The 21307-nt window shown below is 39.6% G+C and overlaps 1 long non-coding RNA gene across 1 annotated transcript in view; it reads left to right on the forward strand.

The window, feature by feature from the left end:
* The first annotated feature begins 523 nt into the window (after positions 1–523).
* Positions 524–21307, forward strand: part of LOC111531616 — a 27538-nt gene continuing 6754 nt past the window's right edge. The window contains exon 1 of the long non-coding RNA XR_002728335.2: positions 524–926. This is a non-coding gene — a long non-coding RNA (uncharacterized LOC111531616). The remainder of the gene's footprint in view (positions 927–21307) is intronic.

Here is a 21307-nt window from a genome sequence, read left to right on the forward strand (position 1 = left end):
ATGAAGAAATATTCAATACAGTAAATATTGTTGCAAAGTCAAGTAGGACAAGGAGTGACAATTGAACACTGGATGTCACCATGTTTGCCACCTTGTAAGGGTTGTTCTGGTGTAGTGCGCAGACAATCTTTCGAGAGAAAATTGTAGGAGAAGTGGAAACAGTGGATGGGCATGAGACTTCCGAGGAATTTGGTATTCAAGGAGAGTAGAGGCATAAAGCTGTAGTTAGGGGGTCAATAACTTTTTAAAATAGCTACAGACTGTACACCTAGGAGAAAGACTCACAGAAAGGTAGCAAATTATGATGTGGGTACAATTGGAGGAAATTACCTAGGAAAGATTGAGTAGGCATGAGAGGATAGAGTTGAGCACACCCATGATGGCTCAAAGTCAGCAGCTTTGATACAGATGGGTATTAACTCAGACAACATACATTTGTGGTTCTGGCTCTGTTCAGGTAGTTCTTTTGTAGAGGGCTTATGAGATATGGCTGATGACGTAGGCTGTGTTTAAAGCAGAGTGGGTTAAATGCCTGGACAGGGAGATTAGGCCTAACCCAGGGAGTGAGAGGAGTCATCAAGGATTAAGAAGAGGGAGTGGAATGAGGAGAGAACTGTGCATTAAATAATACTGCTGCTGGTGTTTAGAGTAGCTCATGTGTATCCAGTGTGCTCTTTCAAGACACTGTTACCCATGTTGCAGGAAACTATTGAATTCACGTGGGTGTGGTTCTTGCTACTATGAGAGTATTAAGAAAAAAATAAAATTTCTTGTCATCCTAAGAATATTGCCAGGCCTTCTTGTTCTGAATCTGGCATAAATGTCTTCAGATGTGTTTCAAAGTGGAAAATGAAAGTCTGAGGCACCCTGAGAAGAACCATCCACAGCAGCATCTTGTGGGATGAGGTTACAACAATCTCTGTGAAGTAAGTCTTTTTCTTTTCTTTTCTTGCTTGCTTGCTTGCTTTTCCTTTTTGTCCCACTCTGTCCCCTGGCTTGTGTGCAGTAGCACAGTTGGCTTACTGCAACCTCCAATCCCTGGGCTTAAGGGATCCTCCCAACTCAGCCTCCCACAGACACACACCACCACGCCACGCCTGGCTAAGTTTTTGTATTTTTGGTAGAGATGGGGTTTCGCCACATTGCCCAGGCTGGTCTCAAATTCCTGAGCTCAAGCAATCTGCCCACCTTGGCCTTCTAAAGTGCTGGGATTACAGGTGTGAGTCACTGTGCCCAGCCTGCTCCTTATTTTCTGAGCACCACTGAAGTCCTGGATTCTCAGCTCACATCAGAGAGAAGGAGCAACAATCAATCAAAACCTACAGGAGATTTTCCTCATCTCCCAGGTGAAAACAGGCTCAGAGACAGGTGATACTGCATTAAAAAGCAAAACAAATTCATAACTGATATAAAGGCACCACATATGTATATAATATAATGTGTGTACATATAGTATTATATATAATATAGTGTGTGTATACATATATTATATATGTATAGTATTATATATAACATAGTGTGTGTACACCTATTTATATATATATATATATAATATAAATTCTTGTGCATAGCATTATTTCATTTTGCTAATGACAAATCTAAGGCTCACAGAGGCAAGGTGACTCACCCAGAACTTTTATATGGCGGAACCAAGCATCCAAGAGAATTTGTCTCACCACACTCCGTATTCTTGTTGGCACCAGTGTATTTTAAACGTTAAGTTTCTGCTATACTTTATTTATACTATTCTTTATTTATTCTTCCTTTTAAATTAAACTTAAATTGACTCAATTTCTTGATTTTAGACCCATCCTAAGCAAAACTATCCATAGGTGCTCAGGTTTTATGTGCTAATTACATATGAATCTCTAATTAACAATTATTAAAAGTAATCATCTCTAGAATTACCAATAAAGTACAGGATAGGTTGAAAGTGCAGAATTAGGAGTAGAGAAAAATTATTTGGAAGTTGTAACGAGAAGACTAAGGTTCACGACCTGAACCTGGTTATTGGTAGGTGAAATGCAAAAAAGACAATAAAAATATGAGAGATTTTGAAATTAAAGCAAAAAAAAAAAAAAAAGAAACAAAAATCTAGGAGTTCAGATGACTTTTATGGCTTCAGGTGATCAATGGTGCTATCAGAACAGGCGAGAAGTCCAGCAAAGTTAAAAGTTACTTGGCAAGGCTGCATGCAGCTCAGCTTTGCCAGCATAGCTGACATCTTATGCCACAACAGTCTGAGTGATTTTCTCTGTAGGATAAGGTGGTTAAATTAGCTGATCACACACAATGCTGATTTCTAATTGTTCCTTCCTTCAATATAGGTACAAGTATATATAGACATAAATATACATACATACATGCATACATAGTTTTTTTTTCTTCAATGGGAGAGGGGTAGTGAAGGATAAATATAATTTTAGAGTCACAAAAACTATATCCAGAAATGGTCAATCTTGTACATCCTATTGTGTAACAGATATCACGATAAAAGATTAATAGTAAAATTCTTGCTTTTTGTCTTGCTCTGTCACCTGGGCTGGAGTACAGTGGTGCGATCTTGGCTTACTGCAGTCTCCACGTCCTGGGTTCAAGTGATTCTCCTGCCTCAGCCTCCTGAGTAGCTGGGACTGCAGGTGTGTGCCACCATGCCAGGCTAATTTTTGTAGTTTTAGTAGAGACAGGGTTTTACCATGTTGACCAAGCTGATCTCGAACTTCTGACCTCAAGTGATCCGCCCTCCTTGGCCTCCTAAAGGGGCTGGGATTATAGGTGTGAGCCACTGCGCCTGGCTGAATTTTTCTTTTCCTTTCTGTAAGATCACATTAGTTACTAATTAACTCATATTCAAGTCATAGTCATCACAAAGAACACACGGTGGCAGCCAGCACTGAAAGGCCCCGCATTACTTCTCAGCCTTTGGTTTCTCTGGCTTCCCTCTCTCACAATCTTTGAGTGTTTAGGCTGTTGCTGTGTGAAATCTCCCAGTTCAAATGGCTCCTCATTTTCTCTAGGAAAATTCTAGCATTGGACTTGCAGGCCAGAGACTGTATGAGATGACTTCTTTGAAATGTGTATTCAGCAGAAGAGAAAATCGGCTGCACTCATAAGTGTTTTTAGACTGCTAAGGAAATCTCTAAGACCCCCTCATACTTCTTAAGACTCTCTGTTATAAACATTTGGGAGACTTAGAATATTCCTTTGCTATCTGGCATGATTATGAGAAAGTCAACATCTTAGGAAAAGAAGACAGAACTCAATAAATTTCCTAATCTGTTCGTGGTTGGGGATGGCTACAATTTTTCCATACAATCCCAGGCAATGTGCATGTATATATCTTTATATTTCTATGCAGATGTGTGTGTGTTTGTGTGTGTGTGTGTGTGTGTTTTCTGAATTTCTCATCCCTTGGAAAATGAGTGTTAGTGAAAAGAACATTAAAAAAATTAGATTGGGTTTTGGGAATGTGGTCATTGTGGAGCAGCTTATTATCAGATAATAAACCTACATGTGGGTGGGTGGTGCATGTGTGAGCAGTTGTGTGTATTTGAAGGCACTGCAAAGTGGCCAACAGCAGGCAGAAATGGGAGGCTGTCCACCTTGAGAGCAGGGAAGCGCTCACTGCATGAGAACCAGGTGCAGGAAGCACAGAGTGTCCCCATGGATGCTGTGTCCCCCTGGAACACTCAGTTTGTGCAGCACAGGAGTTAAGTCTCAGGAGGAAAGTTGCAGTCTATGTGGCTTGAGGTGTCTGGGGAATGGGGTTTGGTGCTGCCAGAGAGGTTAGGCTCAAATGTATGCTGTAAATGTGCGCATTTCACTCTATGTAAATTCTACCCTAAACCAAAGAAACCAATCAAGATTGAAACCTGAATCTGTTTGATATTAAATGATGTTCACAAGTTTATGAAATTGCTCTGGGCCTTAGTTTCCTCATGTGAAGACATAATGGGCACTACTTACTGAAAACCTGCCTCGCACAAGGCCCTCTCTTAGCAACTTTACAGCCCTGAAACTCACGATCATCCCCCAGGGAAAGTTGGATTATTTGTCTTGGCCAAGATCAGGAATGGGAGCCAGATAGGTCTGGTTCCATGGGTCTCATAGTTATGACTACAGTGGCTGCCTCCCTGTTGGGAAAATCAATTTGAAAAGTGAGGCGTGTTATGAATTGGTAAGGTGTTCTAGTATTTCATGTTGCTATTACGACTCAAAGGGACTTTTCTCTTTCCAAGTCATGAAGACAAAACATTTCGTCCCAATGTTGAGACACTTAGAGCAGCAGCAAAAGCCAATTGCTTGGGTGGGGACTTCTCAGTTTCAAAGCTTCCTCTCTTGGTGAGTTCTCACCTGACCCACGTGTGGCTTCCATCCTTTGCATTAGAAGGCGTGTAATCAGGTGACAACTCTTGGAACCTTCTACTTTTTTACCCTTGTTCCAAGGGTCTGACACTCTGAAAACTCAAAAGAGTGGAGCCAGCAGCTGGAGAGAAGTAAAGACACATTTGTAAGATGCTGTGTGTGGTGTTTTCTTTTCTTCCCTTTTCCCCTAAATGCAGAGAGAGTGCAGTGTGACTAATTACACCAGAGAGGAAAGCAGAAGCTCTCAAGTTAAAGTATTTTGGTAATCATGTTTACTGCGGGTAAAGTACGTCTGCATTAAATAAGTCAAAACACAGTGCGCAAAATTTGGAAGGATTCCTTGAGCACTGCAAGGACGGAGTTAGATGTAGAAATGATATAATGTCCAAGTCGAAGCACTATGAGAGAAGATAAACCATCTGCTTCAACTAACTCAGATCCACTTGAAAATGCTAATCGTATGGCAGGAGGATGATTAAACTACATTAAAAAAAACTTTTTCAGTAAGAGATGTACTGCATTGTTCAGCAAGACTGGGCTCTCCACAGATGGAAGGAATGTTATTGCCTCAATTAGGTGACCATCAGAATCTTAGTTTGTCATAGGTTCTTAAAGACTTTATTGATCACTTGAGCTCTGTTCTACCATCCATCTCTTTGCAGATGGTCCAGAAAAGGTAATTAACTTCTCGAAAGGCCTGCAAATATTTAATAGCAGATCCAGAACCGAAATGCTGATTTCCTCACTCTAGATTTAGTGCCCTTGCTGCTGCCTCTGTAAGTGGAGAACTGAGTAACTACATTGATAAGAAAATACTATGCAATCATTACTCAGTTATAGGAATATTGCTGCTAGAACTGAAAGAAATCTTTACAAGATGCTAGACACAGACCCCAGCTCCTAATTTTATGAGCAACAGAAGCAATTCTGGGTAAGAGAAGTAAGGAGTTGCTATTTATCCCACCACAAAATCATGAAATGGAATTATGCAATACACACACACATTCATATAGACATTCTGCTCTAAAATGGGAATAGATGAAGATCTTGGTATCGGCTTCAACACAGGGCATAACTTTCAATGTCCATGTCCACAAAGATGGCATTTCCTTTTCAATGTCGATGAAGATGTTGCCACTTCTAAAGTGATGAATATGACAATGATGACAGTGAATTTTTGAGAGCTTGCTGTGTAACTCCTGGGCACGTTACATAAATTGTGTCATTTAATCTTTCAAAACCCCTGAGGCTGCTGTACACTAGTTTGCTAGGGCTGGCCTAAGAACAACCACAAACTGGGTGGCTTAAACAATAGAAATTTACTGTCTCGCCATTCTAAAGAATAGAACCCCAAGATCAAAGTGTGGCGGACGTTGGTTCCTTCTGAGGGCTGTGAGGAAAAGATCTGTCCCAGGACTCTCTCCTTGGCTTGGAGATGGCTGTCTTCTCTCTGTGTCTTTGTGTCTTCTTTTCTTTTTGCATGTCTTTTCCAAATTCCCCTTTTTCATCAAGACACCATCACGTTGGTCCATGGTCCACTCTAATAACCTCATTTTGACTTGATCGTCTCCAAATATGGTCACATTCTGAAACACTAGAGATTAGGACTTCAGCAGATGGACTTTGTGGGGTACAGTTCAGCTCGTAACAGGTTGGCGTTGTTGTTGTTGTCATTCTTCCCATCCTGGAGATGAGGCAGCGGAGGCTCAGAGAAGGCGCGTACTGCGTTAATCGTTGCAAAGCTGGAGGGAAGCAGAACCCACATGAAGCCTGTGGCCAGAGGGGCAGACTTGGCTTTTCTTCCTAAAACTATTGTATTTGCTTTTGTGTGAGGCCCAGGTCAGGCTGTTAGAAAAGGCACCTGTCTCCAAACAGTTCCTGGAAGACATTCTCACCCGGATGACTCCATTAGGAATCGCTTTTCCCTAAAAATGACAGGAAGCTGTTTTTCGAAGTCTGCACCATGCCAGTCGGCACCCTTCTGCAAGAGCCACACCCCTGATTCTCGGGGTCCCAAGTGTGGCCTAATGTTCTGAATCTCAGCCATTACCCCTCACATCAGTGTCAGAACAAAAAGCTGGGTGCAGCCTGTGAAGGAGCCCAGAGCATTTTCCATCTTCAACTGTAGGGAACTGATGACTGCAAATCCACACCATTGACTCAGGCAAGGGATTTCAACAGACAGGGCACATTCCTCAAGGAGGGAAGTGACTACAGCTTGGGAGAGAGAAAGCTTGAGGTGGGAGGAGCAGAAGCCAGCAGAGACAGACGGGCAAATACTTGAGAGTAATAAAATTGAAGAAACTCAAGGGCCAAGGTTGCTGGTTAGAAAGGAAACACAGAACTAAAAATGTAAGCAGAGACATTAAAGCAAAATACGTCTGGTTATAACATCGTTTCCCCAAAATTTCAGTGCAATTTTTACAGGGTGAAAATTACTTCTTTGTGAATCATTTTGGTAGGAATTCCACTGGAGATTTAAGGCCAGATAAAGCAGGCAGATAAGCCAAGTTATGTCTTATGAAAGGAGTGAGACATGATGGGTATAAAGCAGCCAAAGGTGGACAGGGTGGGTGTGCACCTGGCTCCTCAGGTACGTGTTCTCAGGCCCTGGGAGAGCAACATCTCTCTGCATGTCAGTCTCTGTATTTCTAATATGTGTTATCATAATAGTGTCCCAGTAAGTCATGACGATTCAGTGAGATCACACATGTGAAAGTGCCTGCATAAGCTTGGCACTTGTAAAGCACTCAACAAGTGTTTTAGAATAATGACAGATAATTGTGCCGGTATAGTGACTTGTGCCTGCATTTTGGGAGGCCAAGATGGGACGAATGCTTGAGCCCAGGAGTTTCAGACCAGCCTGGGCAACACAGTGAGAACAACGTCTCTACAAAAAATTTAAAAATTACCCAGGCATGATGACATGCACCTGTGGTCCCAGCAACTTGAAAGTCAAAGGTGGGAAGACTGCTTGAGTCCCTGAGTTCCAGGCTGCAGTGAGCTATGACGGTGCCACTACATTCCAGCATGGGCAACAAAGTGAGATCCCATCTCAAACAAAAACAAACAAAAAAGAAATAATTGTATTATAAGGAAGTAACAACTGGACAGGAGGGCTTCTGTTTGTAATTCAATCTTCCTCCTTCTAGGCCACAAAGAAAGAAGTAAGTACTTATCATGGAAGATACCTAAAGCAGAGGCTGTGTTGTGAGATAGAGAAATAAACCCTTAAGTCATAACCTTGTAGGAAAATATCTTACAAGATTTCCAGTGACACTGACAATTCATGTGGACAATCAACTATGCGGCAGAGTTGCCACTTAGCTTACGGAGCAATTGTGGGCTTCTGTTGGAAAGATACATATTGAATCCTGAGACCAATGATACGAAAAATAGGGTGAGAAATCCTGATAAGTGTGACTTTTATTCACTCCTAAAGTGGGGTGTCCAGGCATTGAGCTGCCGGAGTTGTCCTGGCCAGCCACCAATTTCCTCCTTCAATTGTTTTTTCTGATTCGCATCATTTAGAAATGCCTGTGATAGCTGCAAAATTTTTGTTTTTCATCCATCTCTCCCTCTTCAACCATAAGGCCCTGTTGGTTAGCTTGGCATAGGGTAGAGGGCTGGGTAAAGGGGTGATATTTATTGTGCTGAAATTTTCAACTCTTTCTGTGCATCGCACATTTAATTCTCCCAGCATTCACATGAACAAATTACTCTTTCATTTTTCAAATGAGATGACTCTCAGTAAGAGATAGGTAGTTAGTAGCAGAGTTAAGATTTAAACTTTGGTCTGTGTAAAGCCAAAGTCCATGTTATTTCTATTATACTAATATTAGTAAAACAACAAAAACTGAAACTTAGGTAGCATTGACTATAGATTGGGTATGGTTCTAAATGCTTTAGATACCTTCACTCATCTTCATGAAACCCCAAGAAATAGGTAGGTGTAGGTATCCTTATCACCAAGTACAGATGGTAAACCAGAGGGCTGAGTGGATGGAGTCAGAAGAGAGTTATTAAGGATGGAGCTGAGATGCCACGTGGAAACTCTGCCTTCCCAGTGTTCAACCACTGTATTAATTTGCTAGGACATACAAAGTCCCACAAACCGGGTGGCTGAAAACAACAGAAATTTCTTGTCTCACGGTAGAAGTTCAAGATCAAGGTGCCATCAGGTTGTATTTCATTCTGACGTCTGTCTCTGTCTCCTAGAGGGCCATCTCCTCCCTGGGACTTTACATGGTCCTCCCTCTGTGTGTGTCTGTGTCCTGATCTCCTTCTTATAAGGATACAAGTCATGTTGAATTACAGCCCATCCCAATCACCTCATTTTACCTTAGTTACCCCTTTAAAGACTCTCTTCTTAAATACAGTCACATCCTGTGGCACTGTTAGCTCTTCAACATGTGAATTTTCAGAGAACAGAATTCAGCCCACCACAACCACTGTGGCAGACAGCCTTCCTCTCCAGTTGTGCTATCTCCAGTCACAGTCCTGTTGTTCTGTTTTTATGTTTCTTTCTATTGAAGTCTTGCCTCTACAACTATAATGGCTCACACTTGTGGCCTTTGGTACTAACATTGATCCATGGATATTGAAATACATCTGCCAGTGAGGTTTAATGTGCTCCAGAAATTCTCGCCCTGTATTTTAGATAATACTGGGTATTTACTGACTACTCTTGAAAGTCTTCTTTTCCCAAATATCACCATTCCTTATTTATAAACTTTTAAAAAATTATGTTAAGAGACAGAGACAGTTGGAGAAGGGCAAAGGTAGAGAGGAAGTCAGATTTGTTGTCTGTGGGTGAAATAAGACCGCTTGTTGTTTGCTCTGAAGTTGGAGTTATAAAAATCTACAGTTTCATATGGGAAACTATTTGTTTATAACATTAAGACAAAATAGTGAAATTAAAAGTATAAATATGACCATGCTCAAAAGTAGAGCTATAAATAAGAAAATAAAAGATGGGTAGGAAGTGAATCAAATTGTTGACTTTGGGTGTCTGTGAGCGTCGTTAGTGGGAGTGATTTTTCTTCTTTTTTACTTACTATACAAAGTGAATTTTTATAAGTAGTTAATACTTTAGAATTGAATAGGTCGTAAAATATTGTAAGATTTCTGAAGTGTGGTTGTCTTATAATTAAACGTCCTTTTGGACTGACATGTCTATCTTAGAATGACACCTACTGTCTTACAACAAGCATGCAAAGCCTGGATCTTGTTTACAAGGCAAATTACTCATCTGTAAGAGGCAGAGAAGGCTTGAAATGTCTTATCAAAGCACTCTCACAAAAAGTGATCACTGGATCCTCAAAACTACCTTATTCAGTAAATTAAAACATGATGAATATCATCAATGGGCCTAAGAAGATTAAGAACCAAAACAAGCAGGGGAATGGCAGCCAGGGAGGGGAAACTCATCGATAGCCATGAAGTCTGTTTATTTCTAGTTTCCTCTGTGCTTTGGTATTAAGAATATGTTTCTAACAAGAAATATCTAACTAGCTCTTTAAAATGTAGTTACTTTTAAATAGGACAGATTCTACAAATGATTGCTTTCACCTGTGTAAATGGCATCTCAGAATTTCATGTTTAATATTCATATTTAACAATTTTAAAACGGTGCAGTTCTGCATCAAATTTTAACATACTGGACCAAGGTATTTATTTGTCCTACTAGGATACCCTATTTTAAAACAGATGGGAACATCTTTTTTGCATGTATTCCATGAATATATCTAAATTCATGCCAGATAAATGATTGAAGAAAAAGATTCTAGGTCTGCATTGACCTCCAGAAGATTCAGACTTCTGCAAGAATCCATGCTTACCTGAAATCCAGTGTGTATTGGGCACTGTCACAGCTATGGGTCTTCTTTCATCAGTGCCAGGCAAGGCTCAGGCACCCATGAATGACTCGTGCTCCTGTCCCAGTTTCATTATAATCTGTGCCATAGAAGAACATATGGGCTGGGCACGGTGGCTCATGCCTGTAATCCTAGCACTTTGGGAGGCCGAGGCGGGTGGATCACCTGAAGTCAGGAGTTCGAGATCAGCCTGGCCAACATGGTAAAACCCAATCTCTAATAAAAATGCAAAAATTATCCAGGCGTGGTGGTGGATGCCTGTAGTCCCAGCTACCTGGGAGGCTGACGCAGGAGAAATGCTGGAACCCAGGAGGCAGAGGCTGCAGTGAGCTGAGATCACAACACTACACTCCAGCCTGGGAGGCAGAGTGACTCCATCTCAAAACAAAAACAAAAACAAAAACAAAAACCAAAGAACATATGACACACCTGTATGTGATTGTGTCCTAATGCAGTTAGTTTCAGGGCTTAAGTGATTTCTCTCTTTGTTTTGTTTGGTTTAGTTTAGTTAGTTTTGCTATTTGTCTAGCTTTTAGATTTATATGTTGGCTATGAGAATAGGCACTATGGTTTGGCTACAAGAGAAGTTTCATATTGCTGATGATCTGTTTAATTTTTAAATGAAAATTTTATCATTTATATTTTAGGCTTTGGCAACAGATTTATACATTAAGTCTTGAGAATGCAAACTTAAAAAGAAATTGCAACTACCTATCTGTAATGAACCAGGATATTTTAATCTTGTACAGTCGCAGCAAAAATCCAGGATAAATCAAATGCTAACAATCAGACTGGGCTATCATCCATAACTCTGATTTCAATTAAGCCAAAAAACTGCCTCATGTTGTAATTACTTGATATTATAATAAGAAAAATGTTATAAATTAGAGCTTATAAAATATATTTGCATTACAAAATACTGATTTTATCTTTCATCTGCTTTACATTTTACAGATACACCTAATAGCTCATTTGAAAATAGAATCCTCTTTTCTAAAAGTTTGAAAAATATTAAAGGAAACCAATATCAGACCAAGGGTAGTTATCATAATCCATGTGACTTTTCAATACCTAAAGCAGAAATTGCTGGTATTATAACAACATGTTCATAGCTTCCGGGAATTCATGTTCTAATTAATCATTATTTTGGCTTTTCTCATGTGCCATGAGTTATTTCCAGTTGAACCAGGATTGGGGATTTTCCCTAGGAAATAACCATTTATTCATTGCTTCCATTGTTATATCGATGATCATAGCATGACAGAGACCACCAAGGCTTACCTGATTCAGGTCAATTTAAATGAAATTCTCATCTCCTACAAATCATTTTTTACAAGATTTTACCTTTTTTCTAACCTTCACTTTCAAGATATCATATTCTAAAATCTGAAGGTTATAGAAGTCTTACAGTATAGAGAACAAGAAGTTGGATTTCCATTAGAGGCACTCTGAATTTTATATTCCCAACAGAGATCAAGGAAGACTGTATCCCCTCCTAGGAGAAATCATGAGTATTTGGGTGTATCTTTTTGTCACAACCTTTGGGGGTGGGATTTATTGGCATTTGTTTGGATGCCAGATGCCCTCCAATTTATGGGACAATTATGTGCCACAAAGATTTCTCTTTATTTGATGCAATTTTCAAATCACTCACCTGATATTCATGTGAGTGGAAAAGCTTTTAAAAATTATTTGAATCTAGAATTTAATTCTAGTTTACAAATATAAACACATAATTTTCTTTGCACAGCTTTAATACCTACTAATTTTCCAAGAACACAACCACTTTTTAATTCAAAAGTAGAATATGCTTTATGTTATTGGGGATTTTACCAAAAGCCAGAAAACTGAAAAATCACAACCTCACTGAGACACTGCTGGTGACATTCGAGGGGCCTCTACAATTCCTGTATCATCTGCAATTGTACCTGTCAAATTCAAAAGAATTCTGAATTTGGGTCAGAGTATTATGTATCTCTATATACTTACTATTTTATATATTAATTTTCTTTTATGTCTCCTTAATACTCTAGTTAGGTTAAATAGACAGTTTTAGGGTCAGATGCATTGGCTTATACCTGTAATCTAAACACTTTGATAGGCCTAGGCAAGAGGATCGTGTGAGCCCAGGAGTTCAAGACCAGCCTGAGCAACATAGTGAGATTCTGTCTCTTAAAATCAATCAATAAAACAATAATAAAAATAAATTGTAAAAGACAAAAACCAACAAAAAAGTAAAGAGCCTTGTACAATTACGTATTGATTTTTAACCTCAAACACAGAAATGCAAAGGATGGAGTTAAACATACACACTCTTCCATTTACTGTACATTATTATCACTGGTCATGCAAGATTCTCTTGTTTTATTATTTATTCACTTTGATCTTCATAATACATTTCTACCTCCTGTTATCAACAATTTTAATATTATATCATAGGTGTCTTTCTCTTTTAAAATGGGTATTTTTGAAATAATTGTAACTGTGTCAGACTTCTCCCTGTTCTTCTTACATTTTCATTAAGTACCACATTTTTAAGATCCCTCATGAGATTATAGGACACCAAAGCACCCAAATTGTGCCCCAAGCAGCTGCTCACTCCTCCACAATGTCTGTCTGCAAATGAACCACCTCCTCCCAGGAAGTCACAGCTGGCTGGCATCACTAACTGTGTTCAATAAACATCCTTGTGCAAGTCATCTCATGGATATGGGGAAGGATTTCTGAGGGTTATGTATGTGGGGAAAGAATTTCTGGACTCCTAAGACACATCTACACTTAAGTTGATTGATTACTATCAGGTTGGTTTCCAAAATGGCTGCACCAACCTGTATCCTCCCTAGAACATATTCCTGTATTGCACATCTCTGTCAACCTTTGATATGATCATCTTTTATACTCTTTCTGGTGTTCTCACCATCCTAATAGGCTTGGAGTCCTAACTTTTTGCATGTCTTATTTATCTAGTTATTAATTACTAAAATGTTTCTTCATGTACTTGTTAGGAATTCCTTTTAAAATTCAGATATTACTCTCTTGCCAGTTTTAGACTTTTAAATTATTTTCCCTCTTCTCATTTTGAACAGAAAACCTTAATTTTGAGGTAATCAGATTAACCAATCTTTGTCTCATATTTAGTGCTCTGGAAATTGTTGAAAGTTCTCCCCTTCCCTTAATCACACAAACATTCCCTTCCATTTTTAAATTAATGTTGTGGTTTTGTCATCAGCATGTAGGTTGTGCAACACAGTTGTGAGCCACAGTTCTGTTGCTCCCACCCCTTCATAGTTGTGATTCCTTTGGCCTGTCTCTTTGTCCCTGCATCAACCCAACCCTGCCAGCATTGCAACAGCTTTGTGAGATGTTTGGATGGCTGGCCAATGACAGTGAGCCAATTAGAGTCCATAGAGTTGACCCAAGTACAGATGAGGCAGCCTCAAGTCCTGAAGAGCTGAGTGCATGTGAGTTGTAAAGATAGCCCTGGGTGTTCCTGTCTCCATGGAGTCTTATCTAAGCTCGGTAGCAACGTGGCCCAGGCTCGGACAGCTTGAGCCCCAGGTGACCTCCTGGCCGATAGGCTAACATATGTTATTAGGAAACAATGTACCTTTATTAAGTTCAGTGTCCTCCAAACAAAGTCTGGTTTCTCATGTATACAACCATTTAAAATCTACGGTTTTAAGACGGTGTGACAAAGTGGGGTGGAATTTCACAAAGAAGAAGAAATTTCAGACAGGGTTGCAGAGTTAGAGTGGAAGGTGGAGGAAATGATATCCCTTGATTGGAAAGAGGCAGAGTTGAGATGCCACGGCAGGTTATGCCTTCCGTGATGTCAAGGCATTAAACAACAGTCACACCAGTGGACACACAATTTCAGTGGGAGAAAAAGACAAAGCTATATTGGAATGGTAGGAATGAGAACTGAATAAAAGTGGGACAGAGAAGTGCAGGCACATGGACACATACACAACACTCTCTCGATATATATTTTTAATTGGTCATATACATGCATATATGAAAACTAGCATTTATTAAGTGCCTACTGTGTAACGGATTCTACATTAGATGAATTATGTAGCTTCATTCTTTTTACAGATATGCGACATACTTTCCTGATAGAGACATTGTAAATAAGGACACTGGGAAGATAAACTAATGGCTTGTACAAGGTCAAGCTGTCAGCAATTCAAACCCGTTTTATGTGACTCCAAATTCTACCCTTATCACTCTACATCGCCACTTGATAGGCATCTGTTAATATTAATTGAAATAAGGTTTCAGATTTGCTCAGTCTCTTGGCATTAAACTATGGCTTAAGCTAATTGTGTACTCTAAAGTAGATATGCGATCACATCCATTTTAATATTAATTGCTGTGGTGCTAATCCGTCAAAAATAAGAAAACTGAAAACCCATTTCAGTTGGAAATTGCAAAGCATTCTATCTAATATTCTAGATTTCACGTGCGTCCCTGTGAAGAGACCACCAAGCAGGCTTTGTGTGAGCAACAAGGCTGTTTATTTCACCTGGGTGCAGGTGGGCTGAGTCTGAAAAGAGAGTCAGCAAAGGGTGATAGGAGCGGGGCTGTTTTATAGGATTTGGGTAGGTAGTGGAAAATTACAGCCAAAGGGGGTTGCTCTCTGGCTGGCAGGGGTGGGCGTCACAAGGTGCTCAGTGGGGGAGCTTTTGAGCCAGGAGGAACCAGGAGAAGGAATTTCACAAGGTAACGTCATCAGTTAAGGCAGGAACCGGCCATTTTCACTTCCTTTGTTACTCTTCTCTTGCTTCAGCCCAGCTGGATGAATACGTGCAGGCTTGGGCTCAGAGGCCTGACACTAGAGTTTTAAACTTCAACATTTATTGAGACTACATACGAAGCTCTATGTGAAATGCTCTCGCATACATTATTTGATTTAGTTCTCCCAACAACCCTTAAAAGGATGTACTAGTGCCTTATTTTATCTTTTTACAAATAGGAAAACTGAGATTATTTCAAGCTCTCCCAAGGACCAAGAGCAAGTAGCTGACAGAGCTGGAATTTAGACCAGCCACTTGACACATCCAGTGGTCTCTCCACCATCCTCTGCTGCCAGATTTCCGAGTCAGTGCCCCCTTCGCCGGTTTGCTCAGACAGCCTGCAATGCCGAGGAAACTGCTAGAGGCTGCTCCCAGAGGCCAGCCCAGGTGTTCAACTCCTGGCCTTGCCTGCTGCAGATTATGCTTACTAGAGGCTTTTTTTTTTTTAAAGGCGATCTCACAAAATAACCCTATTATTAGTGTTATAATCATTATTATCATAATCCTTTCTCTGAAATAATTTCCGTAAAATATATTTACTAAAGGAGAGGAGCACTTGAAAAAAAAAAAATGCTAATCCATCCCCTACCACACAAACCCCAGATGGCCTTGTTTTAAGTGGAGGAAGACACCACAATAATAGCCACGATTACCATCAATTCCACGCAGTGGCAGATGTGAAAGAGATAAAGATGCTGGGATGCTCCCATAGAAGTTCAGAAAATCTTTCTGTTTTCCACACAATACAAAAGCATGAATCCGTGTTAAAGAATAGGTTCCATGCAGTCAGATTTTAATCTTTCTTGCATATCTATGCCCCAGATGGCCCCATGTTTAATGGGAGGAGAATAATAGTCACTTTGTGAGCAATTCAGGGGAAATTACAGAAGTATGGTAACTGCCCTGTGTACCTTTATTCAATTTTCTCTCATTTCACTAGCAGCATGAATAAAAAGGGTGGTGCATATTTTCAGCTGAGGGCGCCATTTTGACTTTGAAGGAGAGGAGATTCAAACTGAATTTTGCTAAGACCCTTCTATCCCAGTTGGCTCATAACACGGAAGAATAAAGTGAGCCAATGCTTCCCGCCTATCCTCACACACAAGGTACAAAAGTGAGGCAATGGTGTTTCCTGAGAAACGTAAGTTGGAGAAATTGCCTCATTTCAAATGGTCATTCTCTGGTATTATGTTACTTTGATGCTATTAAACTACCACACTAGCAGGACAGTAAAAGAGAAAATGGTACAAATGTGTCTTCAAATCTCAGATTCCTCATGGCAAGTGCAGCAAGCATCAAAAGGTATTTTGCCGATTTTTTTCCCTCTGTCTTTTTAAATTGAAAAGCTTGATTTCCATGAATACTGCTCAAGTAGACCATATCAGATTTTAGGAAAGATATTTTGGTCCCTAGCCTTAAAATGCCTTTTTATTATCTAGGAAAAAAAAAAATATATATATATATAATGTTGAGCCTCCTTGCCCAGGCAGAAGATAGGGATAGAGGAATTGCTAATTGAGCATCTCCACATTAGTACTCAATGGGCTGGTGGGAATTGCACTGTTTAATATTACAACAACTATGGAAAACTATTACATTCCCTTACATTGCAGATATGATAGCAGAGTAGGGCCCTCACATAACTTACTGAAGACCACATCAGATGTAGAAAGTTGTATTAGCATCCAAGCCTTTTGTTTCTCATGTCTCTGAAGTGTCAGCAATAATGGATGCAAACATCAGAGAAGACCTTGAGTCTTGAACACTACAGCCCCTATGTCAAAGATACTGATTATTTAGCTTAGGCATAAAATAACGTTCTCACAACCTTGGAGTTGAATAAAAGGCCTTAGAGATCCTTATTTTCCAAATGAGTAAATCAGGAGTAGAAAAAATTGACACTCTTTGCTAAGGCTGCACACCTAATTAGGGGTGTGTCCAGCTGAAAGTCCACCCTCCCTGATTCACAAACAAGTGCTCCTTCCAGCCATAATGGAATGGGGGTACTGATGGCATAAATTCGATTCTGTCAGCAGAAACCCTAGAGCCTTCATCCTGAAAACTCACCCTTGGAAGGCAGGCTTCCTGTCCCGACCCTGTTGTGCTCCATGGAGTTAGACAATTCTAGCAAAAGGTGGGCAATGATGGCTTGGGTTACACATTGGTGTCTGCTGTTTCTTTAAAGAGAGTCCTCTCTGTCAGTTTTCATCTTGTCAAAGGGAATGATTACAAAATACCCAACCATTGCACAGTCAGCTTTCTTCAGGGCAGCAAAAACTCCACCATTAGTTGTTCAGCTGAATGAGGACAATAAAGGTCTTTTTGAAAACATAAGCATATTAGTTGGAAGTTCTTTCCTTCCTCTCCATTTTGAAATTCTACCCATTCTTAATAATGCACATTATATGTCATCTCCCTCTTCCATTACATTTGTGCTATGCAACATGGTATCCACCAGCCACACGTGGCTGCTATACCTAAATGTCAGTTAATTAAAATCGATAGAATTCAAAATTGAATTTCCTCAGTTGCTCTAGCCACATTTCTTTTTTCTTTTCTTTTTTTTTCAGCTTTTACTTACTTTAACTTTTATTGTAGGTTCAGAAGTACATGTGCAGTTTTGTTATGTAGGTAAATTGCATGTCACAGGGGTTTGGTGTACAGACCATTTTATTACCCAGGTAATAAGAATAATACTCAATAGGTAGTTTCTCAAACCTCTCCCTCCTCCCAACCTCCAACCTTAAGTAGTTCCTAGTATCTGTTGTTCCCTTCTTTGTGTCCATGTATGCCCGATGTTTAGCTCCCACTTATAAGTGTGAGTATGCAGTATTGGGTTTTCTGTTCCTGCATTAGTTTGCTTAGGATAATGGCCTCCAGCTCCGTCCATGTTGTTGCAAAGGACATAATCATTTTTACGGCTGTGTAACATTCCATGGTGTATATGTACCACATTTTCTTTATCTAGTTTACTATAGATGGGTATTTAGGTTGATTCCATGTCTTTGTTAGTGTGAATAGTGCACAATGAATATACGTGTGCATTTGTCTTTATGGTGGAATGATTTCTATTTGATAATGGGATTGCTGGGTCAAATGGTAGTTCTGTTTTAAGGTCTTTGAAATATCTCAAAACTGCTTTCCACAATGGCTGAACTAACTTATATTCCTACCAGCGGTTCATAAGTGTTCCCTTTTCTCTGCAATCTCGTCAGCATCTGTAATTTTTTGACTTTTTAATATAGCCATTCTGACTGGTGTGAGATGGTATCTCATTGCAGTTTTGATTTGCATTTCTCTAATTATTAGATGTTGAGCATTTTTTCGTGTGCTTGTTGGCCACATATATGTCTTCTTTTGAAAAGTGGCTGTTAAAGTCCTTTGCCCACTTTCTAATGGCATTGTTTATTTTTTGCTTGTTAATTTGTTTCAGTTCCTTATATATTCTGGACATTAGATCTTTGTTGGATGCATAGTTTACAGATATATTCTCCATTCTGTAGGTTATCTGTTTACTCTGTTGATAGTTTCTTTTGCTGTACAGAAGTTCTTTAGTTTAATTGGGTCCCATTTGTCAATTTTTGTTTTTGTTGCAATTCCTATTGGCATTTTTGTCATGAAATCTTTGCCAGGGCCTATGTCCAGAATGGTATTTCCTAGATTACCTTCAAGGGCTTTTATAGTTTTATGTTTTGCATTTAAGTCTTTCATCCATCTAGAGTTGATTTTTGTGCATAGTTTAAGGAAGGGGTCTAATTTAACTTCTCTGCATATAGCAAGCCAGTTATCCCCGCAACATTTATTGAATAGGGAGTCCTTTTCCCATTGCTTGTTTTCATCAACTTTGTCAAAGATCGGATGGTTGTAGTTGTGTGGCTTTATTTCTGGGCTCTCTATTCTGTTCCACTGGTCCATGTGTCTGTTTTTGTATCAGAACCATGCTGTTTTGATTACTGTAGCCTTATAGTATAGTTTGAGATGAGGTAATGTCATGCTTCAGCTTTGTTCTTTTTGCTTAGGATTGCTTTGGCCACTAGCCACATTTCAATACTCTATAAACACCTGCAGCCAGAGGCTGCCGTACTGAATAGCACAGACACAGAAGTTTTCCATTATCATAGAAAATTCTATTGAACAGTGCTGCTCCAAATGCTTAGGTCACCTTAAAAATCACTGTGTTGACACTTCGAATTATAAAGTTTTAAAACGTAAAAGGCCTTGGAAAGCATGGAGTCTAACACTTCATTTTATGTAAGAGAAAAAAGAAAAACTTTGCTAATAGGTGAGGCTGCCACTGAAAGATGCTATGGAAAACCATCATGCCATGCCGTACATTCGTGTCCTGTAAGTAGAGCATGTTTCATCCTAGCTTTGGTTTCCAAAGTCCTTAGGACAAAGGAACTGTTATTCATTTGTGCATCCTGAAGGTCAAACACCCTGCTGAGCACACGGTGGAGATCCAGGGAATGTTCACTGATTGGTTTGAAAATGTTATCAAGTAAAGCATTGTGACCTTATTTATAACTCATTTATCACAGTAATAGCATTTAGAGAAAATGAGACACCATCAAAGTAAAGTATTTTAGCAAACAATCTGTTACTTATTCAGTCATTGCCAGGCTAGACCTAGTTTCCAGAGAGATATGGATGGACTCTGAACAGGTACCCTGTATCTTCTCTGTGGTACCTGATTATGAATAGATTCCCATATCGGCTCTGAACAGGTACCAGGTGTGTCCATTTAAACTAAAAATAAAATTATAAGCTCCTCACTGACTGAACATACCCTTTCTTGATAAAGGGAACCCCATAAAAACCTTAAAAAAATGAATTCCCAGCCATGATGGGAAAGGAAGTCAGATGTGCCTTGTTATATCCCTACTCCCTTTTGGAGTTCGGGTGCACTGGCCAGCATCAATGTTAAAATAGAGACTCTACAACTGACAAAACAGATTCTTTGTGCAATAAAACACCAAATTATAAAGAAGACTTAAGGCTGTTTCAGACAAGGATTAAGTCGCATCTGCAGGCCATCAGTCCTGCTACATCGCATCCTTAGGTTAACTTAAAGCATTCCTTTCTGCTGACTCTGTTTTAGATAGAGCCTGACTTCTTTAACCAACTGCAAATTAAGGAATCTCTGAATCCACATATAACATGGAAGCACTTTGACTCTACAAGATATTCTGTCATTTTGGCCAAACCCATGTATACCTTCCAGGCATTGATTTATGTCCCTGCCTGTAGCTCTTGCCTTCCTGAAATGTGTAAAACCACATTGCAGTTTGACTGCCTTGGGAACACTTACTCAAAACTTCTCGGGTTTGTGTTTTCCCTGGGCTGCAGTCACTCTTATTGGCTCAGAATAATCCTCTTTAAAATGTTTTACAGAGTTTGGTTTTTCTGTTACATTCACCTTGGCAAGTGTTAGGGTGGCTTTCCCAGCCAAGGAGGAGTCCATTCGAATGGACAGGACACAAATTACATTGAAAGGCATCAGCTAGGGCAGTGGAATTCCAGTCCAGGAGCTGGCAGTGCAGTTCCAAGGAATCTATCAAAGCAAACTACATGGGAAGGTCACACTCAGACATTGAGGTCAGCAGAGGTGTCCCTCCCTTTCCCTCAGAAAGCTGAGAGTTTTCGGGAAAAAATTTCCAGTCTCTAGATCAAGAACTTCCCAGAGGGAGGCAGGACCATAACCCAGGCAGAAACTATGATCTAGCAAAAAAATAAAATAAAATAAAAATAAGAAGAAAGCCCACGTTCAAAACTGTTTTAGCAGATCATTATTCATTTTGAAGAACTATCTTGACTTAATAAATATGAATTTGCAGCTGCTTCATCTCTATCCCCACCTCCCTGCCTCAGCTCAGGGCAGGGCAGGGCAGAGCACAGGGGAGGCCGGGACACAGGACTGGCAGAGAACAAGGGATGGTGAGAGGGTTGGGGCCTCACTGCAGGGTGCTCTGGCCAGAGCCAAGGTGGGGATCTAGGTGTGGGGCACCCCTAGACTCCCCAGTGGGTGCCAGGCTTTGTAGAGAACTTTAGATTTTTCCCCTGAAGTTTTCATAATTTGAGTCTATAAAACAAACTGATAATAGACTAACAGAAAAAAGCAAATATAAAATATAAATGTATTTTATATTTAAATATATTTTTTATATTTATATTTTATATTTTATAAACATTTTATAAAATATATTTAAATATTATATATTTATAAATTTATATTTTATATTTTATAAAATATATTTATATTTTATATTTTAT

The sequence above is a fragment of the Piliocolobus tephrosceles genome, chromosome 15, assembly GCF_002776525.5.
Source record: "Piliocolobus tephrosceles isolate RC106 chromosome 15, ASM277652v3, whole genome shotgun sequence".
NCBI classification, from domain to species: domain Eukaryota; kingdom Metazoa; phylum Chordata; class Mammalia; order Primates; family Cercopithecidae; genus Piliocolobus; species Piliocolobus tephrosceles.